This window comes from Lepisosteus platostomus, chromosome 4, assembly GCF_059453375.1.
Source record: "Lepisosteus platostomus isolate fLepPlt1 chromosome 4, fLepPlt1.hap1, whole genome shotgun sequence".
Lineage (NCBI taxonomy): Eukaryota > Metazoa > Chordata > Actinopteri > Semionotiformes > Lepisosteidae > Lepisosteus > Lepisosteus platostomus.
In genome coordinates, this window is record NC_142614.1 from 70,743,796 (window position 1) to 70,767,331 (window position 23,536).

The 23,536-nt window shown below is 44.1% G+C and overlaps 1 long non-coding RNA gene across 1 annotated transcript; it reads right to left on the reverse strand.

Moving 5' to 3' along the window:
- Positions 1 to 24: 24 nt before the first annotated feature.
- On the reverse strand, positions 25 to 23,495 carry LOC148673765 (uncharacterized). The gene is made up of 3 exons (XR_015936103.1): positions 21,666 to 23,495; positions 20,625 to 20,798; positions 25 to 422 (listed from the first exon to the last, which is right to left on the reverse strand). It is a non-coding gene; the product is annotated as an uncharacterized LOC148673765 (long non-coding RNA).
- Between the last annotated feature and the right edge of the window lie 41 nt (positions 23,496 to 23,536).

Below are 23,536 nucleotides of genomic sequence, written 5' to 3' on the forward strand. Positions count from 1 at the left end.
AAAGAACTGTTCGTTACAACGCTGTTCTGGGATTTGGGCCGGGCCGAGGGTGGATGTGACACTGGCACGCTCTCTGCTTCTATCGCAGCTCCTCACAATGGCTCTCGCTTCACAATACGCCAGGAGGGTGAGACTGTTACGGGAAATGGCCCGATGGAGGGGATCTCTCTTCCTTCCCCCCGTAAGGACGTGGAAGAGAGAATGGGGGCTCCCGAAGGCACGCGTCCAGCCCAGGCCTCCGCCCGCGGTGTTGGATGACGCCTGCAACGCAGGCGACGACAAAGGCTCCGATTGCAGCAGCTTCACGGATCTCTCTGGGTGCTTTCCAGCTTAGTGTATGCGAAGCGGATGGAGTTTTCCCTGTCTCCTGGCACTGTGGGGGGCTTTGTGCCGGCCGGGAGACTGGGAGACGTCTCGGAGCCCTGCGCAGAATAAAGATAAACGTTAGGCCAAACATCTTTTGGAATCTGAAAGTGACAAATCATTTAATTTCAAAGCATTCAATCTTTCTATAATAATCTTTTTTTTTGCACGCTGCTTGTGCTGACGTTTAAGGTGTGTGTTATTTACCTTTGTTATTGTTGCTGCTGCTGTTCTGTGTTTAAGCATGGTGATTCCTTAATGTCTTTGTATAGGAGCACACATTCAAATAATTTCCCAATGCACTCCATTGCACTTGTGCCTATGACAAGCAAACTGAACTGAACTGACTGTAGAGAATCCCACAGCTCGAAAGATAACCTAGTCTGACCTCTGGGAATATTATTTCTGCTGCAACATCACAATATTGGCAGAAGGTCCTGGCTAAACTACAGCATTAGCACAAAAATCATTTTACACAATTCCATAAAAATAGGATCTGAAGCTATGTAACCACAAGCCATGTGCAAACACGCACAGTCAAACAAATGTCTGGCAGTTCAGCCTTCCCCTGTACACAGGAGCTCTTACATAAACAGAAGACGACGCAGAGAGAAAGAAAGTATTGCTCTTGTATTCCTTGTGTGCTCTTTTAATGTTATCTTTTATGCATGCCTGAAGTTGGGATTTTGCAAAAGACAGGGCTAAACTGTAAAATCAGCTTTTTGGGCTGGTGTCCTGACCACATTTCCCCCTGGTCTTTACCAATCATGGCCTCCTAATAATCCCCCTCTCTGAACTGGCTTCAACACTCTGCTCTCCTCCCCACTGAGAGCTGGTGTGTGGGGAGCGTTCTGGCGCACTATGGCTGCCGTCGCATCATCCCCATTACCTGTAAAGCAATTTGCGTGGAGTGTCTAGAAAAGCGCTACAGTATATATGTGTAAGGAATTATTATTAATTGAGAACAGGAGGCACCTCTTTACCCAAAGGGTTGCGGGTGTATGGAACAAGCTATGCAGCCGTGTGATTGGAGTTAGTACTTTGGCTATACTTAAGAAACACCTGGCTGACTGAAATTCTTGGATCAATTAACTACTTATTACCAAACAGGCTTAGATGAGACAAATGGTTTGCTCTCGTTTGTAGCTGCTCTTATGTTCTCATGTTTACAGTTCACCAGGTTAGTCATGTTGAGGTTGGTTGGATTAAGTAAACAGCTGAAGCTAGTAAAGTAATATTTTTGGCCCAGGGCTGTGAGTTTGTTACTGAGATCAGACATTCAGAGCCTCTTATTTACACAACACTTAGTGAACACTTCAGTGTAATGAAAAACCACAAGCACAGGTAATGAATGATGTGTTCTGATTGAGACTGTAATACTTATGATACAATTCACATGGGAGCAATTTCATCCCAGATGTCAGTGTGCATTATTATTTTGGAGGAAAAAGACATAGCTTCCCTATAGACTCAAAGGCTCATATGTACAGTATGAGCAATATGGGCTGAGTGTATGTGCTCCACTGGTTAAATGAAGTCCGTTTTATTTGATGGAATCCTTTTCTGTTCCACCAGGTGCCCAGGAGTCTGTCACCCCAAAACCCAGAGGTCCCCAACTGGAGGGCCACAGTCCAGCAGGGTTTGTAGGTCTGTGTATTCATTACCTGGACTAGACATTAGAAAAGGATTAAATTGATCCACTCAGTTAAGTCTTTGTTTCAACTAGTTATTTAAAACCCCACCACAGGACTCCCTGTAGTTCTTTCACTTTCGCCTCTCAGCTGTGGTGACAGATTGTTGAAGTTTCCTGATAAATTTGTGACTTCCATTGACAGTGGTGCACTATTGTCATCAGTTTCGGTAATTGCTGTTTTACTGTAATTAACTCAAATTACTCACTGTAGTGTTTTGGCAACAGTGTTTCCTTAGTTTATATAAGATTTTTTTACATACCTAGACATAGATGAAATGCAAAAGCTAGCCAAACACCTGGCAGATGATGTTTAGTGCAAACGAGAGCAGAGTGTTACATGCTGATAGTAAAAATAAACTACAAATACAAAATGGAAAACACTGAGATAGAAGTGGGCACTTATGAAAAAGACTTACTGTATGTTTTTACGTTGATACATTATTTACATACTCTAGGCAATGTGAAGAGGCAATTAAAAGATATCTGACAAATGTTCTGTGTTTCTACAGTCCATGTCACAGTTTTCCTTTGCTGGTGATTTGTGGCATCAGTGTGACGTGCAACACGGGCACTGTGCACTCTTGCCTCACTGAACGCCAAATTCAGCACCAGATTCAGCTGAGCCCCTTTCGCAACCATAGTCGCTAACCACTTTTAATTAAGGGTTGTTTTCATCTTCCCATACAGTAATTGCATGACAAATTGGCATAGATCAAAATTCCTCACCTGCTCTTGTTACCTCTGAATGTGGTTTCCTTGCCCAAGAGCTTCACCTTTGCACTTCCAGTTACAGGAGCTTGTGGGAGTGAAACCATGCCTTATGGTAAATGAGGTCAGAACAGTACCAAGCTGTCACATTACCACGTTACTGGGTGGTAAATCTGATTTGACTGTGACCACCCGTTTAGGTCTGTGGTTTATAATACAAATAGATAAGAGATTTACACATTCCCTCTGTACTGTACAAGTCATCTACTTTGCTGCTTACGAAATGTAGGACTGTGTGCTCAGCTGATTCGCACAGCTCACTGTCTCACTGTGCTGGTGGTGATCCTGGTATTTTATTAATTACTGCGACACAAGCTGAGGTTAATCAACACAAGGCTCTTTAAGAATGCAAATGCAGGACAGAAGGTGTGGTAAAAGGCTGAATAGTTATATATACTGAGAGGCATTAAAGATGCAACAAATTGCTATCGGCTTCAATGGGTCTCAGTATACGGTAATCCCACATTATATGAAGTCATTCCTCAAAAACTGCTTGTTAGTGAAAACTCAGAAATCAGAAATTATGATTGAACTGATTAGTTCTAGAACTCAGAAATGTTCCCCCGGACACCCTGACTCCACCTTAATACTGCACAGAATAGTACCAAAGTATGGATACAATAACATTCCTGGTTAATGATTCCAGTAATGTGCTTTTAAGTCATTAGCCAATGCATAAACAATAGATAGGAAAACAATCACACTCCAGCTCATTTACAGTACGGTACAGCATTTATATCGGTAGCAAACACTTTAACAGTAGTACTATTCTGTACACTTTGCACTTAGCAGACATGCCTTTACAGTAAAAAAAGTTAAAACGTTAGAAGAAATAAAAAGTAAATCACTCATATGAGAAGGTGCAAGAAAAGAAGAATCTCAGCAATGCTTTATGAGATCCCAGCTCATAAGAGTGAAATTAAATGAAAGTACATTTAGAAATTACTGCAACTTGTAAAAACAAAAACTCATGTAGTGATTGCTCTTATAACAAGAGATTACTGTATATAGATGACTTTAGACATATACTGTATACTGTTTTAGCTATGACACCATGATCCAGAGAAATGCAGACAATGCCCACAGAAATGCCAGACTAATCTATATTCATTGGCATTGAGCATCAATCTCTGCGCTCTAGACTTAAAACACTGTGGTCTATCCCCAGAACTCTAAATAGGTGGCATGCCCTGGAGAATTATTTGTTTCTCCTACAGATTCCTGCCGAGAACTGTCAACTAATGAAAGAATACTACTTGGGAAATTCTTCTGCCTTATCTTGTTTGCTGCACTCGGGCTGCAGTATTTGTGCCAGATTCTCACGTCTGAAACCTCCACTTTGGGGAGGGACTGAAATACATAATCTGCAGTCTTTGTTCTCTATCTTTATCAGAAACAGGGCCTAAACAGTACATCCTGGACAAGTGACAGACACACTCATGCAGGAGGTGGTTCAGCATGTTCTTTTGTATCCATTCTGTTGTTCATTTCTTTCCTTTGATTAATAAAAATAACTCAATGACGGTCATTAGTGGGGTCTGAAGTGTATTGTATGTGATAGGAACATGAAACTACTGTAATCTGAAAAGATTCAAAGCAGAGACCAACCTAATAAAGTACAGTACTTTAATTGTAATGCAAGATCTGCTGCTTTTTTGAGTGATTGTTTCCAAGTATACTAATAATGTTAAGATTGTTAATGTTAAGATAGTGGTTAAGGTCATTTCTTTAAGGATGTGAGGAATGATACAAACCAGTGGAGGCCATTCAGCCTGTCTAGCTCATTTGATAATAGATTATTGATCCAAGGAATGCATCAATTTTTTCTGAAGTTCTTTTGAATTTCCTTTGCACTTTATTCAATCCTTCTAATCTTCCTAATTTGTTATCATCTGCAAACATAAATCATTTCATAATTGCACTTCACGGTACAAGAGCTGAAATACCATTTCAGATAGAATAATGTTTACATAGTGTGATTGCCGGAGGGAGCTGCATGCGATGATCACGTTGGATTCCTAGAAAAAGCAATCTCTACATGGTTCCAAAATATGTCACAGCAAGACCGAATTGTGAAAAGAGCATACAGTGTCTTTGGGAACCACTCTTCTGGTGGCCACCACAAGCCTTGGGTGTTTATTTTCAAGCTTCTCCAATGGATTGGCAGCCAGCTCCTGTCAGAAATAAAGCAGGCGGTCTGTCCCAGGTCACTTTGCTGAGGGGTTAGGGCTACTTGTCTAGTTGGATTCCAGTCCAGCAACAGCTCAGCAGAGTCACTCCTCTATAGAAGTGAGGAGGTCAACGATGTGAACCTGGCTTTGTTTAATAAATGGCTGGATGAGATAAATTAGCATCTATTGACCAACCAGGCTAAAGGGTTTGGCATTCTTATGTTCCAAATGCGTCAATTCACACTCCTGTTAAAGATCATGCAATGGACCAAAGAGAGACTTTTAATGCAAAGTGGGTAAGTCCATATTGGCCACCTGTTTCAGAGGTCTTGCACAGGGGCCTGTGGCAATTTGATCCACGGTGTTGTACTGCAGAAGATGTCGGGAGGGGTTCTCCAGGCCACAGGGAGCTCTACAGGTAGTCATGCTTTCACATCATTAAAGCAGCTTATCAATTAGTTATTCCTTAATGTTCAAGGACAGTTTGATAGACAAAGTGAGCAATATAGTAACAAGTAAAATATTATAAAGTCCCTTATGTAACAAGCAAATCTAAGTTTGAAAATGATCCTTTCTTTTCCAGTTGCTTATTCCAATAGGAACTGGAGTGAAAACCATTCACTAAGCTAAATTATCAAATAAAAAATGAAATACGCTCATAAGCATGTCTGCATTAAAAATTAAATCAACATAGAAAATATAACAACAAGAAATGTGAAGATGCCTTGTTAAAAGTCAGGTGTAACTCCAGTGCAGAGTCAGAGTAATGGAATGCAGGTTGGCAACAAGGGCCTCAGAAATACTGTTGATTTCCAGCAGGTGTATTTCATGCGGAGATTGAGCAATAGTAAATGATGTCTTGCGCTTGTCTGAACACGACCTGTGGCGGGGGTTAGAGAGGATAATGGCTACCCTCCAACTTCCTACACTGTGGTACCGAAACTCTGCTGTCACTCACATAACTGTGTCCACAGATCTACCACTAGAAATCTTAGAGGACACACGCCTTTAGGGAGTGAGGTTTTTGGTTTAAACTTCCTCAACGCAAGACAAGTACAGTAGCGGTCTCTTCGTAGTGCCTTGTGAGCCAGCATGCACAGTGTATTTGGAGAAAGGCTCTGCCAAGAACCTTTCAGTTCAGGACTCAAGGCTGTGATTTCTGATGAGACAGGGAAAGCAAACACAAGCCCTTATGCTGTGGAGGAAGGTGTGTGAGGAAGTAGAGTAAGGAGGGTGCTCAGCAGGAGAGAGATTAAGGTGGAAGAGAGTGGAAGTGGGCCAAGAAAATTTGATTGAACTTCTGTTTAGAGATGCCATGAAGGAAAAGGTCGAACCCAACACTATTATCAAGTATAGATCATCCAGAAGAACGCAAGCTGGAATCCTTATAGTATTAATTACTATATAGTTAATAAATATATTAATACTAAAGGCTCAGACAGTCTTCAGCTGAACATTGTCAAATGGATTGAAATGCGTCGCTGGTTGCTATACTCAAGAGCATGGAAATGAAAACGCTTTGTGGCATAGGCCCCAGGATCATGACAAACTCACATGCATCACATGGAGAGGGGTGAAGAATAACCCAGTGTTAATATGACTTACATCAAGGATTTTACTCTTCAGGGATTTTACCAGATGTCATTTGATGCAACAACACCTGGTGGGCACATACATATCCCTGGGCATGAAAAGAAAAGAGTATAATAATCTAAATGCACAAATGCACAAAAAAATCCATTCAAATTTTCTTTTTGTATCTGTAAGGATTTTGTTTTTCCCAGAAGTTGTTGATTAATGATCTGGTTGATTAGCTGTTACAATAAAAGGAGAAAAGACTCTCTGTGCAAACAAAACATCCATCCCACATTCCTGGGAAGCAATGAGAGCCGAGTAGCAGGACTGTGCCGTCACACAGCCTCCTCTTCCTCACTGCCCGGCGGAGAGCCGCACCCCGAATCCCAGGTGGAGCCCCGCCTGGCGCCTCTCACAGACGCACCCCAGAATCTCCCAGCCACAGGCTGCCCATTCTCCCCAGCGCCGCCATGCCCTGCCTGCACAGGCCTGGTGTTTTTCAGCTACAGGTGAGACAGGGTGTACCTGCCTAGCTCGCACACCTCATCATTAGCAGATCATTGGTCTTCACGTCTCATCAAGCACATTTGAAAACATCCCCAGTACATCACCACCCTACAGTTGCCTTGGCAATATTTTTCCAAAATACACAACACCCTTCCATACTTTGTTTTCCAGACTTTTCTTCCTTTTGTTTCCCTAAAAGTAATTAAGCGCTACACCCTTATTCATTACGTCATTGTGAAACCTTCCAGTGGCTCAATGTTTCTTCAGTAACACCGAGACACTGAATGCAGCAGGATTCAAAGAAAGAAATAAAACTAGTTGAGATGTAAAAAGAGAGATCAATTTGAATTTAAAATGGTTTCATTCGAGCGAAAGAAAAGGTACAGGCTGGTTGACATGGCAAAAGAGCACATTCACAATTCTTGAGCCCTGGGTTTGATTCCAGACTGGGAGGGTGAGCTTCTGGTGTGTACACCGGTTTCCTCTCACCTCCCAAAGACATCATGACTGGTTGACTCGCTACAGTATGTTATATTGCGCATTTCATTACAAGCAGAACGGAGACTTATCCATAAACACAGAATGGTGTGGAAGTATGATTCATAAGATTCGTTTTTAAATGATGTAATGTACAGTATGACTGTCTTGAAGCAGCAAATGGTCCAGAAGGATCATTTTCCCTGAACGCATGAATACCTCTGCACTGGCTGCCCTCTTCTTAGGGGAGTGCCACACCTGTGGGGTTCAGTTCCAACTGCCTCTGTCCTGTGGGAAGGAGCATCAGGTTTATTAACAAGCCGGAGGGGCTGAAGGGAGTGAGTACTGTAGTAACTATGGCTGCCAGGAATGAAGGAAAACTAGATCAAGATTAAAAATCAGAGGATGGGAATTCATCTTTAGCTTTATTGCCTTACCTGCCGTTGAACACAGGCATATATGCAGAGAGCAAAGCCAAATGAAAGGGAGCTTCCCTGACACGGAGACAACAGGATGTGTCCAACGTGATGCTAGGGCCAGAACAAAGGCCCGTCCCTGGATCCTGGAATTCTGAGACCCTGACAGTGATAAGGATTAGGGAGGAAACCAGGAAGCCTCACCTCACTAGCGGACTGCTTGCACAGCAGGGCTCTGTACATACTCAGGGCATTGCCCAAGCACATACAGAGGTCTTAAGGAATGTTTGTTAAATATAATTAACTTTTGATTTTCGTTCTGAATGTTACAATCAATCTTGCCAAGTGCCCTCTGTGCTGGGGATAAACAGAGGGCACAGTCAGACAGCGCTGCGCAGTTATCTGTATGCTGGCCAGGTGGTATCTGGGTACGTTGCAGTGCGGAAGGCAGCTCTCAGTGATGGGGGTGAGCTGACTCTGGCAACTGTGATACCCCCATCCAGGGCTGAAGCCATCAGCTGCTGATATGCACAATAATTGGCATTGAAGGTGCCCCACCCTTCACCATGGGTACAATGTGATTTTGTATTAGTGCTTGTCAACCCATTTCATTTAGCATTCCTACAATGCTCCCCTTGAAATTGTGTCAGTAATAACAAGGTTAACCTACACTGACTTGTCTTTTTAAGACTTATAACTTGCAGGTCGATTGCAAACATTGGTTCTTGACAAGATGAAGCCAGTGGATGGCACAAAACGTTCCAGGTCTCTAAGACTCACTGACCTGATTGTTATGTTGGGCACTAAGGTACCGTACAGTACATATGAACTGTATAAGCAGCAGAACAATTATAAATGGTGTTGTAGGCTGCACCCTTCAAATCTGCCCTTCAATGTTTGTACTTCAGTACTATTACAATTGTGTGCCCTAAATTAAGCTTTGTCTTAATGCAGTTAGCATAACCACATTCTGGCTCCTTCAGAATATCCAGAAGGCCCTTATTATGAAGTTAGTGGCTGCATGTCACCCCTCTCCTTGTTCTTGGCAACCTCTTAGACCCAGATGTTTGCAGGGGGAGAAATATCTCCTCTGCCAGCCCGTGTGCTTGCCATGTGTTTCTGTTCTATACAATCATATACTGTACGTCAGTGGAAACACAATCCTGAATCTGTGGGAGCTACAACAAAGGGAGAGATAAGCAGGATTCATGACTGACACCTGGAGGCACACAGGTAGTGCCAAGATGCTGAATATCACGTTGATACAAGAGCATCAAAGTGGAGAAGAACAATTACAGGTCTCTGTATTTTTGTATGTATAAGTTAAGGCATGAAAGTATAGCTGCCAGCAAGACACGTGGACGAATGAGCGACGACGAACGTGTTTATTTCTGTTCTGTTGACACTACTGTAAAGGTGCAGTTATCCCTGTTACAGTACAACGGCTTTTTCAATCAAATGGGTGAAAAATACTTCTCAGGCCGGAAATGTGCCAATAGAGCCACTCGCTTCACTGGATATGTAAAGATGACGCAGCGACTTCATGCCACCTCTGTCCAGCCAGCCATGGGTACAGGGTACAGGGTACAGGAAGACCAGCCCATTGCAGGACATGAAAACGTACAGGACTTTAGAAACAAAACCCTTTGTTGTTCAAGCAAATGCCTCTTCCACTGCAGAACCCTTTTTAAACTTCCCCTGAGAGGCAAGCCTGCAATTCCTTCATCCTTCAGCTCATTGTTCTGTCACACGACAGAGGCTGAGTGCCACGCAGGAGCCTCTTCTTCCTGTTTTGTAACTTGTAACTGTCCCCAGACTCATTGTCTTCCATCAGCTGGTGACGGAGGATGGCAGGTCATTCCTCAATGCCTTTTGGGGAATGTAACTCAGGCAGGAACCAAACCTACAGCCTTCTAATAATATATTTTTTAGTATAAATGTATGTGTTATACTAAATCAGTCAGTGTAGGATATTTACGTATGTATTTTCCATTTTCCAAGGAAATTGGTATAGACTGATTTTACCCACCATGTAACAATTTTTTGGTCACCTTAGTCCTGTGCTGGATTTGGAACTGTGTTTACCAAGAGAGATGAAGAACCTATACACAGTGTGGCCTTCACTAGGTGCAAATTACAGCCAAGGGACCTGCTTCTCGGTGGTCAGGAGAGAGAGTTGACCATCTGATAGGCATTAGAGATCCTACAGTACAGCCTATTGGGAAGAGCTTGTGTCAAGTCAGACTGTCATACTCTGAAAAGGCTGTATCAGATAAGAAACTCAGAACACCAGATTCTGGGCTGGTTTCTCTCTCTGTCTGCAGCTTTTTGTGTTTCAGGCTTGCTACTGGCCTGGTGCCCAGAAACAGGCTTTGCAAGGGTTCACACCCCAGTTTCCTCCTACCTCTCAGTTACATGCTGACTTGTTGATTGGCAGTGCTAAATTGCCCATTTCTCACAGAACAGGAGTGGGGCTACTTCCTCATTAACCTTTCCTGGCTAGATAGCTCAGTTAACAATGTCTGCTGGGACAAGGCTCCAATGAAGAGGAAATGTTAAATGTATTAAGTGTTTGGAAAAGTATCCTGGTTTCTGCAGGATACCAACTGGAGAAGCCTTGTTTCCCCTGACAGCAGAATATTGTAGCATAAGATTTCTTGTGCATAATGGGCAGAGGTTTTATGTTTTTATCTCACAGATAAGACAAGCTCATGAATTAAAGAGCACTACTAACACATATCTTTGTCTATTTGTCTGTCCTGGAATGGTGTCTCTATTTGGAAAGATATCTGCAGAGCAGCTGCAGAGTATCTAATCTTTGATCGCATGTCCAGTTCTTTCAGTTCTTTGTAATCAGTCCAGGAAAGAGCAATTAGATACATTGTGGGGCTTCATGGAATGTCCCACACTGACAGGAGGAAGAAACTAAACTTTTTTAGTCTTGAACAGAGAAGACTACAAGAGGACCTGATACAAATTTTCAAAATCCTCAAAGGCATATTGAGGATTGTCAGGTCTGTGGAATTCAGAATGAACAGTGAAACACAAACCAGAGGCCAGAAACAATGTGGAGGTGCACTCAAAACTGAGAGCAGGAGGCACCTCTTTATACAAAGGGTTGTGAGAGTGTGGCAGGAGCTACTAGGGTAGTTGTCGAAGTGGACACCCTGGATTCCTTCAAGAAATGGCTGGAATTGATGGGATCCTTGGATCAAATAGCTACTAGTTATCAAGCAGACTAGATGGGCCAAATAGCCTGTTCTTGTTTGTGACCTGTCTTATGATGATATGAGTCAGCTTTTCTGCAAAATATGAATAGAAGCAGAAAGCAGGAGAGGTGGGGATTGAGGAGAGGAGGACTGAGTCACCTACACTACAGTGACTACCCTACACTGACAGCCTTCAATCAGTCAGTGTAGGATATTCCTTTAAATCATGGGATATATGTGGTTGCTCTTCTCTGGACAGATTCCAGAGCAGCAATATCTTTTCTATAACATGAAAGCTAAAAATGGACGCAATGTTCTGAGGCCTTACTAGTGCATTATGCAATTTGAACATATCTTCACTTGATTTAAATTTCAATCTCTCTCATTGCCTCTCTAATTTCCAATTTGATTATGCTATTATTAGTTATATTCATTTTCTTTAACTTGATCAAGGTATGTTTTAATCATTTTATGAAGTCCTTTCTTTCTCCTTATTCTTAATGGGTTTATTAATCCATTTGGTTCACTTGCTTCCTAGCCTTTGATTTACTCAAGCATGGAATAAATCTGTTCTGTGCTTCAAGGAGATTCTCTTAAAACTGTAGTCAAATTAAAAACAGCACACAAACATTTGCTTTATTCTAATAAATATTTACAGAACAAAACTGCAAAAATAATAATGAATCATCCTTAGTGGTGTCTAACAGAGGTTAGGGAAGAGACCCAATTTCATTTCTAATCTTTACCACCCCCACTGTCCTACACAAAAATACGTCTCCTGCTGAACCCCGCTTTGCTCCTTCTCCTCACAAACCTTCCTGCACCCTATCTTCATCCTTGCGGCAGCTCCCTGGCTCATTCCTATTGACGAGACTGGGGGTCCAGTCAGCCTCATCCTCATGGGCTGGAGTGTTATGCCACATAATCTTTTACTATGTTTCATCTCTATGTAGCAATGATCGGGAAGTGGCCTCAATATTGTAATGATAACTTTCTTACTTTTCCCACTTCAGGAAAATTCTGAGCTCAAGGGCATTTATTTACACCCAGGGCTCATATATTGGGAGGATATTGTCCAACCCCTCGTGAGCTAATGGACCTCTCTGCTGGTTCCATGGGGCTAATGTGTTCCTAGAAGGAGATCAGAGGCCCATTACTAATGCACAGCAAAAGGCCGGAAACCCAGAGAGATTTAAAGGTGGAAATCCTGTCAAAGGGCCATTTCCTCCAAGGTAGGACTTCCCTTTTTAAAAAGAAGGCAGCCAAGATCCAGGCGTCGAACTCAAAGAAAGCTCTGTGTTGATATTTGCACGCGATGTTCACAGATGCATCTTCAATGTCAGCACTCTCTCTCAACAGTTGCTGTCATGCTCTGATGATCTGGAATGAGTCGCATGGGACGCTCTGCCAGGCTCGCCCACTGAGCACAGCAGGCAAGTGAGACTGGAGCTCGCAGTTGTGAAAACAAAACAACTGATAACTTTGTGGCCACACTCCAGGAACAGTCTAATCCATTGCCAAACTACGCGAAAAGTGACACCAAGAGTCTATCTTCACCAACGCAAAACCACTTAATGGGCCTCATTAAGATAGACATTCTGTGTCATGGCCCTTGGATAATCTCCAATGTGCAGGCGTTTTACACTCAGGTGGATGCCAGATATTACACCACAGGGCCAGGGCAATGTGTCAGCAAAATAGTGCACGACTTCTTTCCAGTGAAACGCACGTTTCATGCTTGCCACGAAAAGATCATTTATAGCCCTGAATGGTTAAAGTTTATGTTGGCGAGAAGGAGTGACTGGATGAGTGTGAGTGGAGGAGGGGCCCTGATCGCGTTCCTCTGGTCCCCGGGTACCTGCTGGAAGTCAGCTTGAAACTGTCTGAGTGAAAGAGGCTGGTGTGTATCTGCCATTATCTGCAGCATGTGAGGTTCTGTCTTGAGGCTGTGGGTGTAGGAGGGCAGCATGCCTAGACAAGTGCCTGTTTGTCTGTCGAGCCGACACACAATCCTGCTTTCAGCCCTTTGGCGGAGGGAGCAGCCCTGTAAAGACTTTCCTCATGAACCTCGGGAGAGGACCCAGCACAGATACATCCCGCACCAGGGATGTCAGTCTGCAAACAACACCACTCCACAAGGACCCCCAGGCCATCTGGGTCTCGGTCCAGCACAAACCCTCACTTAACTGTTTCAGGGACAGGATTTCCTTGAGCATAATGGGCTCTAGTTGAGCTCCATTTAGTAAACCGTTAGGCAATAACACAATAACAATAACACAAACAGAAAACATGGTATTACACAAGGGGGTGGCCTCTCCAGTGCTGGAGTACCACAGCTATTTCTGGTTTTCTTTCCATCTCAGATCTTCCCGGCATATTTGAATTTATTATTCTAACAAAGAATAAAATGCAGAGCTTGCAGTTGGGCCTATATTTTAACACTCAGTTCAAACACTGCGTCTCCTCAGAAGACCTGAGCCCCTGTCTCATGGCCTTATCATATGTGTGCATGTACACAGGAAATCCTGAATTGCTGAACCCTGGGATTATTATCATATTCTTAAACTACACCCTCCCTCTTAATTAAGGATATCCCCCATGTGAATTCCAGCTATTCTCTTAAGCATGCCTTTACTGTTCACTTAGATACCTGAAATTTAAATGCACATATACATTGACAGTTTAAAAGTAAAATCAAAGAAGAAGTGGATTCAAAGCCGAGTGCACCCTGTTGTGTTAACTCTTGGCAATCTCTGGTTAATCCCAGGATCCCCCTTGCTCTGCCCAAGATTGTTCTTCTCTCTGCACTCATAAATAAATAATTTCAAGACAAAGCACTTCATACTCCGTATCACTAAAGGGAATAAACTAGCAAAAGAAAATCATGGTTCCTGACATGTGCAGAACATTTTTCACACCTCCTTAGAACTTCCACCTGTATTCCACAATACAATTCAATCTTTCAAATGGCTCACACAGTACAGAGCTCTTCATTAACATATACTTCAATATACCTCTCTGATACTGAGCAACTCATTCACATACTGTATACTTCAATGCACAGCCCCACAGTGTATCTCTGCTACTGAACTCTTCATTCCCATATGCTTCAATACACAGCCCCATAGTGTATCTCTGCTACTGAGCTCTTCATTCACATACCGTATTCTTCAATGCACAGCCCCACAGTGTATCTCTGCTACTGAGCTCTTCATTCACATACTGTATACTTCAATGCACAGCCCCACAGTGTATCTCTGCTACTGAACTCTTCATTCACATACTGTATTCTTCAATGCACAGCCCCACAGTGTATCTCTGCTACTGAACTCTTTATTCACATACTGTATACTTCAATGCACAGCCCCACAGTGTATCTCTGCTACTGAGCTCTTCATTCACATACTCTATACTTCAATGCACAGCCCCACAGTGTATCTCTGCTACTGAGCTCTTCATTCACATACTGTATACTTCAATTTACAGCCCCACAGCTGCAGAACTGCAGGTACTGTACAGCATATTCCATTTAATCTGTGCAACAATAAGATAGGCTGCAGAGCTCTGCATTCACTTAGACTTCAGCATACAGCTTCACAGTGCGTCTCTGCTGCAGAGCTTATTGTTGCACAGATGCAATAGAATGTGCTATACAGTACCTGTCAAATTCCAGCTCTACAAAGATTTCCATACCAGCAATGACTTCGTTTCTATCTGCAGGTTTTCCTGGAGACTTGCTATGAAGTCATCTTCTATCAATGTATTTGTGAAAAGTCAGACAATGCAAAATGTTGCATATTACACAACAATTACACCCTAGGATTTCATCTCCTGCCACCCTCAAAAATGTTCCCATTGAAGACTCCAAAGTACTAGATTCCACTGATGCTGCCTGTAGCCCTTAAACGGCCTCTCACAGACCAGAACATCAAAGGCTCTGCACAGCGACTGCTGACTATGGTGTCCTCTCACTGCACTGGGGCTGCAGTGGTACGCCCCATCATTATCTGATCACTCAGGGAATATGTGCAAGCATGCAAACTGTAAATTAGCAGAGACGTAAAAATCTGAACACCTTTGGCCTTCATACTGATCTGATGGAAATGACGACTTTGTGTAATTGTCAAAGCCTTATGTTCTGCTCGGGCTCAGGTGTGGGATTGTTCGGCTGAAAGCCGTTGGCCATAAACAGATGGCAAGAGCTAATGAGAGGCTAAGGGGTATCAGAAATGTGGAGGCCTGGTTAAATTTCAGAAATACAGCCGCTAATATACGTCAGTGTATGACAGCTGGCAATCCCTGTTTGTGAGTTAATGCTCAAGTATTCAGGATCCTCCGGGGCACTGTGAAAGTCAACCCAGCAGATCACTTCAGAAGGAACAGTGAGACACGAAACAACGAGTACAGGTGGAACCTACACAGGAACTATATGGAGGTGCATTTAGAACTGAGAATAGGAGGCACAGTCCTTACACAAATCCACTCACCCAGTACATATATTCTATTACATTTTCTATTTTCTATATGAAAATAGTGTGTAATAGTGCATGACATCCGAGAACAGGAGGCACTTCTTTACCCAAAGGGTTGTGGGAGTGTGGAACGAGCTACCCAGCCATGTCAGTGAAGCTGATAGAATACCTTGGTTTATTTCAACTTCTTACTAACAGATGGGCTCGACAGGCCAAAAAGTCTTCTCTCTTTTGTGGCCTTTCTTATATTCTTCCATTCTTACGCGTATCAGCAGGTGTCCCTGCCTCATGCTGGCCATTGCACAACCATGAAACAAGTGGAACCTGTTGGCTCCAGTCTGATGTGATCACTTCATTGGCCACATACAATTTCTCGCATTAGGAATTTGTCTTTTCGCATGCCCCAACTTGCTCTCCATGAGACACACAGACAGGGAGAGAAGCTGGGGGTCAGAGCACAGGGTCAGCCGTTTATACGGCACCCCTGGAGCAGCTGGGGTTAATGGCCTTGCTCAGGGGCCCAACGGAGTAGGATTCCTCTGCCGGCCACGGGATACAAACTGGCAACCTTCCAGCCACAGGAGCAGATCCTGAGCCACAGAGCCACCACACCTTTCTCAGAGGAGGGTTAATGTGTGTTTCTGTCTGTCAAGTGCAGCCAAAGCTTCCCGTTTCTCCCTGGGGCGAACACAAGTTGGCCATACTGTATGTGTGAGCCATGCAGTTCTGGGAATGCTTATGTTATCTGACAGAGCTGCGAGGTCTTTTCACTGAATTTCTTTTGTGTCGTTCGACTGCAATATTGCCTCTGTTGCGGCAGAAGATCGCCAAAGCTTTTCACTTCTGGAGGCTGCTGTAGGAACATGGCCGGAGAGCAGCAGTCTTCAGGAGAGGCGCAGCTGAGCCAGAGAAAAGCGCAGAAGTGAAGAACAGTGCTGTGATTCAAGATACAGAAGGAAATGGACTGGTTACTGTTAATTACTGAGGTTTCGTGACATGGTGCATGATGTTTACAGTGCGGTGAAAAAAATAGGTACACCCCTTTAAGATGTTATGATTTAACATACTTAGACACATATTTGACCCATTAAATAAATAACAGAAACAGGATTTGTGTTTATTTGAAAAAATGAGGTTAGTTTTATCTACCGTTAAGACTAGGTGAGGACTAGGTGAAGATCAAATATATCTTAACATACTAAACCATAAAATCTTAAGAGCCCATACATTTTCATCACACTGTTTGTGTTGACTTTATGAAAACGTGGGCATTTAAAATATTGTCATTAACTTGCTGCCTTACTGAAAGGTTTGGCACTTAAAATTCCATAGCATTCCTGGAAGTAATTGCTTTTGCATGTTCACTCTTGCCTTCCTGCATTTCAAAACAACCCTCTTATCTATTTGAGAAGACAGATGAATGCACTTCAGCTGAAGTTGCCTTTAACCCTTCAGCTGAGCAGTTAAGGTGAACATCAGGGACTCCACAGCGCCCACTGTGTTGTCCCAATCCCCATGCAGACTTCACACTGAGACTTTGCCTGGTCTAATAACTCACCCTTCGTTCTGTACTTTGAAATGTTTCATCCCTGTAGTTTTAAGGAGACTGAGAAAAGAATACAGCTGGTAAATTGGATCTTACCCCAGTAAAACAGCCTTCTTGCTGTCTGAGTTAGGCCCAAAAGTGCTTGTGCCTTTAAGTGTTGACTTCTGTCCTGTAAAATAAGACAGATGAACCCTGACTGTATGGTCAATATGGTCTACATACTGACTGCATTGCAGGGAACACTCAGAAATAATAAGATGGGATGAATGTTATCTCTGTTCTAACTGCGTGCTGTGCTAAGTGCTCCCTGATAAATTGTTTTGATAGCTAATTGATTGTAATTTTTATACAAATTGTTATTCTTCAGTTATACATTTACTGTGCCCTGTTTGAGATACTGTGACAAGATGTCTCCCAGTAAAATAAAAACAGGCTATTTTAATGATATAGGTGCTCTATATGTGTGGGATGTACAGTAATGAGTCCTTTAAGATAAGGCCCCCCCCCACTCCGAGGGAGAGACAGCATGAATTTAACATCTGAGAAAAGAATTCGGTGCTCGTCTGGAGTAAAGTAAAAATTCGATTAACTTTCCAAGAATCTAAACCACTAATGAGAAGACACTAATGAGAGGGTGGAGATGGAAGAATTCACTCTTATCAGATGATATTTCACCCTGGGACTCCTCATCTTCTTCAGATAAACACAGCATCCTCAGCAAACTTCACAGTCTGGGGGCTGAGTGCCTTCTGATGCCAGTGGCCACAGAGATGTTTGGCAAGGCAGTACCAGGCTATCTCAGGCTGAGACTCGCCTGGACAAAACCTGGACCTGGAAGCCTCCCACATGAGCACACAGCCCTCTCCTCCCCACAGAGACGGTACAGCTTTCTACAGCCAGAGAGTTTAGTCTTCAGTAGCTGCTGAAGCAACTGAATGACCTGAGCTGGAATAGGTTTCTTTCTCAGTGATCAGAGAAAGAAAAGACAAAGCCATTAAGTTGCATTTCTTCATTTTTATGTTTGCTCTACGTTATACAGTGAAGTAGCAGAAGTAAGCAGTGGAAATAACATTGTCTAATGTGCATGGCTTGCAATCAGAGATCAGGTGTAAACTGACCACTAGATGCTGCAGTCTGTATCATAATCTTTAGGGTATAATTTGCCACCGGCTGCTTATGTGAACTAAAAATATAGAAGAAATGTTTCCTTCAACTGCCTGCGCTTTCTGAAGTAACACCACAGTATTCCTTGACAAGCTTTTCCTGTCTTCAGACAGATTGGAGTAATTCAACAGGAAAAGAGTGACTGGTCTGTGATAGTCTTTCCTTCCTCTCTGGTAACAAAGTCCTCAAGGTTCAATGACAATCATTCTGCATGGATCATACACAGAACATGAAACACAGCTTCCCTACCACATTTTAATAGTACTACCATACCCATCCCACATCTTCCACAGTCTTGACCACACCCATCGTAATACCCCTCCCACATCTTCATCACCCCACATCTTCCACAGTCCTGACCACACCCATTGTAATACCCCCACATCTTACACAGTCCTGACCACACCCCATTGTAATACCCCTCCCACATCTTCCACAGTCCTGACCACACCCATTGTAATACCCCTCCCACATCTTCCACAGTCCTGACCACGCCCATTGTAATACCCCCCACATCTTCCACAGTCCTGACCACACCCATTGTAATACCCCTCCCACATCTTCCACAGTCCTGACCACACCCATCGTAATACCCCTCCCACATCTTCATCACCCCACATCTTCCACAGTCCTGACCACACCCATTGTAATACCCCTCCCACATCTTCCACAGTCTTGACCACACCCATCGTAATACCCCTCCCACATCTTCATCACCCCACATCTTCCACAGTCCTGACCACACCCATTGTAATACCCCCCACATCTTCCACAGTCCTGACCACACCCATTGTAATACCTCCCACATCTTCCACAGTCCTGACCACACCCATTGTAATACCCCTCCCACATCTTCCACAGTCCTGGCCACACCCATTGTAATACCCCCCACATCTTCCACAGTCCTGACCACGCCCATTGTAATACCCCCACATCTTCCACAGTCCTGACCACACCCCATTGTAATACCCCTCCCACATCTTCCACAGTCCTGACCACACCCATTGTACTACCCCCCACATCTTCCACAGTCCTGGCCACACCCATTGTAATACCCCCCACATCTTCCACAGTCCTGACCACGCCCATTGTAATACCCCCACATCTTCCACAGTCCTGACCACACCCCATTGTAATACCCCTCCCACATCTTCCACAGTCCTGACCACACCCATTGTAATACCCCTCCCACATCTTCCACAGTCCTGACCACACCCATTGTAATACCCCCCACATCTTCCACAGTCCTGACCACACCCCATTGTAATACTCCTCCCACATCTTCCACAGTCCTGACCACGCCCCATTGTAATACCCCCACATCTTCCACAGTCCTGACCACACCCGTTGTAATACCCCTCCTTTCCTCACAAGTCTCTCTTCCAGGCTGTAGTCCTGCACTCCAGCTAATGCCTCTAGGCATTGCTCTAGGTTGCTATGACACTTACCTAGAATAAATAGAAGTCATTAACTGAAGCTCGGGAGGGATAGCAATGAGAGGTCAATTTCTCACACCACTGCACCTAATCACCATTACCACCAAACTAGCCACATAAACTCAACTCAAACGCCTCCCCTCACATTCGTCTCCAGGATTCCTCCTCCTCCACCATCTCCACCTTGCAGCTGCCCCACGGTTCACTCGGTCACAATGGAGTTTGTGCCTCTTTGTCCTGTGGCCAGGAGGCTACCTCTTAACTAAGCAGGTTAAAAGCCATTCTTCTCTCAACAAGTATTCCAAGCATTCCCAGGCATTCAATCCTTGGATGTCATTGTCCCTAGTGAAGTAGCTTTTTGATTGTTGTTGGATGGATACTGTTCCAGAACTGACTCAAAGTTTATATAACATCAGAAGATGGAACTTGGCTGACAGATTTTCATAGAATGAGGACTGGCTAACCTGATTAATCAGTGCTTATCAGCCAGAGGCAATAAATAAAAACATTCCAGGTGATGGCTGGCAGGCAGTCAGAAGGGATGGCAGGGATGCTGACTGAGTGTTGAGTGGAAGATACCGAGTCTACAGGCCAAGCTGCTGACAGCCAAGATTGCTGTGAATTGTTAAAAATTTGGGTTGAAGCTATCAGGTTCAAGTTAAGTACATGCGAGATATCAGCTCCTTACACCTGAATGTATTTCCACCTGCTCACACTGAGATAACACTTTTGCGGCTATGCTACTGGGTGTGTTCATTTGCTTTTCATGCGGCGTGCTGGTTTTATGCTGGTGTGTACTCGTGGCTGTTTAACGGCAGGGGACCTACATTTCTGAACCCCGGCAGGTCTCCCCAGTTCACGTGCGAGGTCCCTGAACCGGAAGCTGAGCTCACAAAGCAGAAATTAATCGGAGTTGTGAAGCTCAGACTGCAGTTACTCCACACGTAAAGTAGGCCGTCAGCTCCAGAGCTCACTCTGACAGATGACTGCTGTGAGGCGACCTGGGAAAAGCACAAAGTGCCACAGTAAAGCACAGAAACATCCTTGTGTTTGTGTGGGAGGGGTTTTCGCATCTTTTTACCGAGAAAGAATCCTGCTGTAAATCTTGCAGGTTGTGTCTGGCCAGTGATATATTACTGAACTCCTCTCGTGCCAATTGGATATAAATTAAAAAAGAAAAGGGGCACAGAGAAAGTTATAATTCATGGGAAACCATGGCAATTCACTGCAAACAGAGTGTACACATGGGGACAAAACATCATTTTTGCAGTTAATATTTTCCAAGACAGATTTTTAGAAGCCCAGACCAGGGAAGCCCTTAAAAGGCTGACAGGATTTTGCCCCGGCTGCTGCGCTCACACTCCTCCCTGGTGCTGTGGTGCTGTGCCACCTGTCTCGGGAGTGCCGTTTCGCAGGCCTGTCTGTCCGCGCGCTGAGGGCTTGGCTGCGGAGCTCTGTTTGGGCAGGCCGGCGGGCTCAGAGAAGAGACCTCCCTGCCACTGACCGGAGCTCCGCTCGTATTCGATGCACAGAAAACAAATACAGAGTCCTGCAGGTTGTTTTTTTTGGCCCAGATTCTATTTTGGTCTGAAACGTGTATTGCCATGATGATTCACAGATACCACCCCTGTTAACATTTGCCAAATGGCTTGATATCAACTTAATTTACTTTCAACGCTTTTTTAAAATTTCACTTATGACTGAAAGCCACGCAAAGCATGTAAAGCTGCCATCAGTTTCAAAACACAATTTTACGGACTCCATCCAGCATGCGGCCTATCCCAGCAAGCAATGGGTGCAAGGCAGGATACACCCTGGATGGGACGCCAGACACCAAGGCCAAATTTCCCAGAAGCCAGTTCACCTACCAGTATGTCTTTGGACTGTGGGAAATATCCAGAGTGCCTGGGGGAAATCCACACAGATAGCACCCCAGGAACTGACCTCAGATCTCTAGGACTGCAAGGCTGTGGTAATTAACGTGTTCTGCAGATTTAGGACAGGTGGAAGGCGATACTTCTTAAAAGACAAAATCATGAATGTGTGAATCAGCATACAAAGTAGTAGCAGTTTAAATACTGGATTTTTAATTTAACCTTGACGAGCCTGAGTGCCCATTCTTTGTACAGTATTATTGTATATTGAACACAGGCTGCTAGAACTATAGATAAGATATTTTCCTCATTGTCACTAGAACCAGGCCACCTCGGGAGACATTTGTAAATAAAGGGATCCAATAGCATCTTTGAGTCTGTACTAGGACATACAATTATATTATTCTCCACTACAGTATATGTATAGTATACTATGCTGAGGTGGTAGAAGTTTCTTCTTCCAGATTTAAGAATGCTAATGTAAATAAACGAACTAGAGACAGCTTCTATATGTTATTATATACACAGAGAAAATAACACAGGCACAATAACAATTTGTGCATACACACCTCCAGTAACGGTGTTGTCGGTTTGTGGTTTAGTTTAGTGCAGCAGGTGACTCTGACACCTACTGGCCAGTTGGCTAATTGCATCTCACAGGGAGCGTGCCGCCCTGAGCTAAAAAAGGAGTGGCTTTTCTATCCTTCTGTTCTAATAATAATAATAATTTAATAATAGCTTACACTTACAGTATATAATGCTTTTTTGGACACCCCACTCAAAGTGCTTTACAGGTAATGGGGATCCCCTCCACCACCAGTGTGCAGCCCCACCTGGATGATGCGACGGCAGCCATAGTGCACCAGAATGCTCCCCACACCCCAGCTCTCAGCTCCCCTACTCTTTTCAAGAAACACCCTGGGATTTTGAATGACCACAGAGAGTCAGGACCTCAGTTTTATGTCCCATCCGAAGGACGGCACCTGTTTACAGTATAGTGTCCCCGTCACTATACTGGGGCATTAGGACCCACATGGACCACAGGGTGAGCGCCCCCTGCTGGCCCCACTAACACCTCTTCCAGCAGCAATCTTAGTTTTACCCAGGAGGTCTCCCATCCAGGGACTGACCAGGCTCACACCTGCTGAGCTTTAGTGGGCTGCCAGCTGTGAGCTGCAGAGTGATATGGCTGCTGGGTTTACAGAGCTTCTGGAGCCAGGTAAAGGGGAAACACTCTGGGTCACTGGCCCACCTCCTACAGTGGGACTGTCTCGCTGTCTTTTGCCCGCTCTGATGTGAAGTCCTGGGGTTAAAGATTGAGCCGAGGAAGGGACCTGGAGTGGGCACAGACCTCACCCTTCCTGAGCACAGCGAAGCGGTCTTCTATGGGAATTGTTCTAAACAGGAATTGTTAATTAGAACGGAAGCCCCTTGTCTCTTCAGAGCCTCGGTATTAATCAATGTTAATTAACGACTGCTTGTACTTTCCTGTATTTAGGCTGGACTTCTTGTGGCCTTGGATCTTTTAACTTTACTTCGTCCACAAGTCAGGAAAGGAGAGAAGCGAATGCAGGAAGCTATCAGCAGGACCGCGTTCTTGAATTTGAGAGCACTTCCGGTCTGTGGAACTACTGAAGACATCCTCAGTTCCCAGGCAGAAGGCTTAATCTAGACTCAGACTAAGACGGGGATGTTGTTTAAGTCTGTCTGTATCAGGTCAGCTCAAATGCCTCTGAATGTCGCTTATCAGGAGTCTGGTCCATTCGCACTGTACCCTCTGGAATTGGAGCTTCAGCACCAGCGGCGACGAGACGCTCCCTGACTGAGGCTACGGCCGAAATAAGAGACTGATTCTCCAGTTAAAC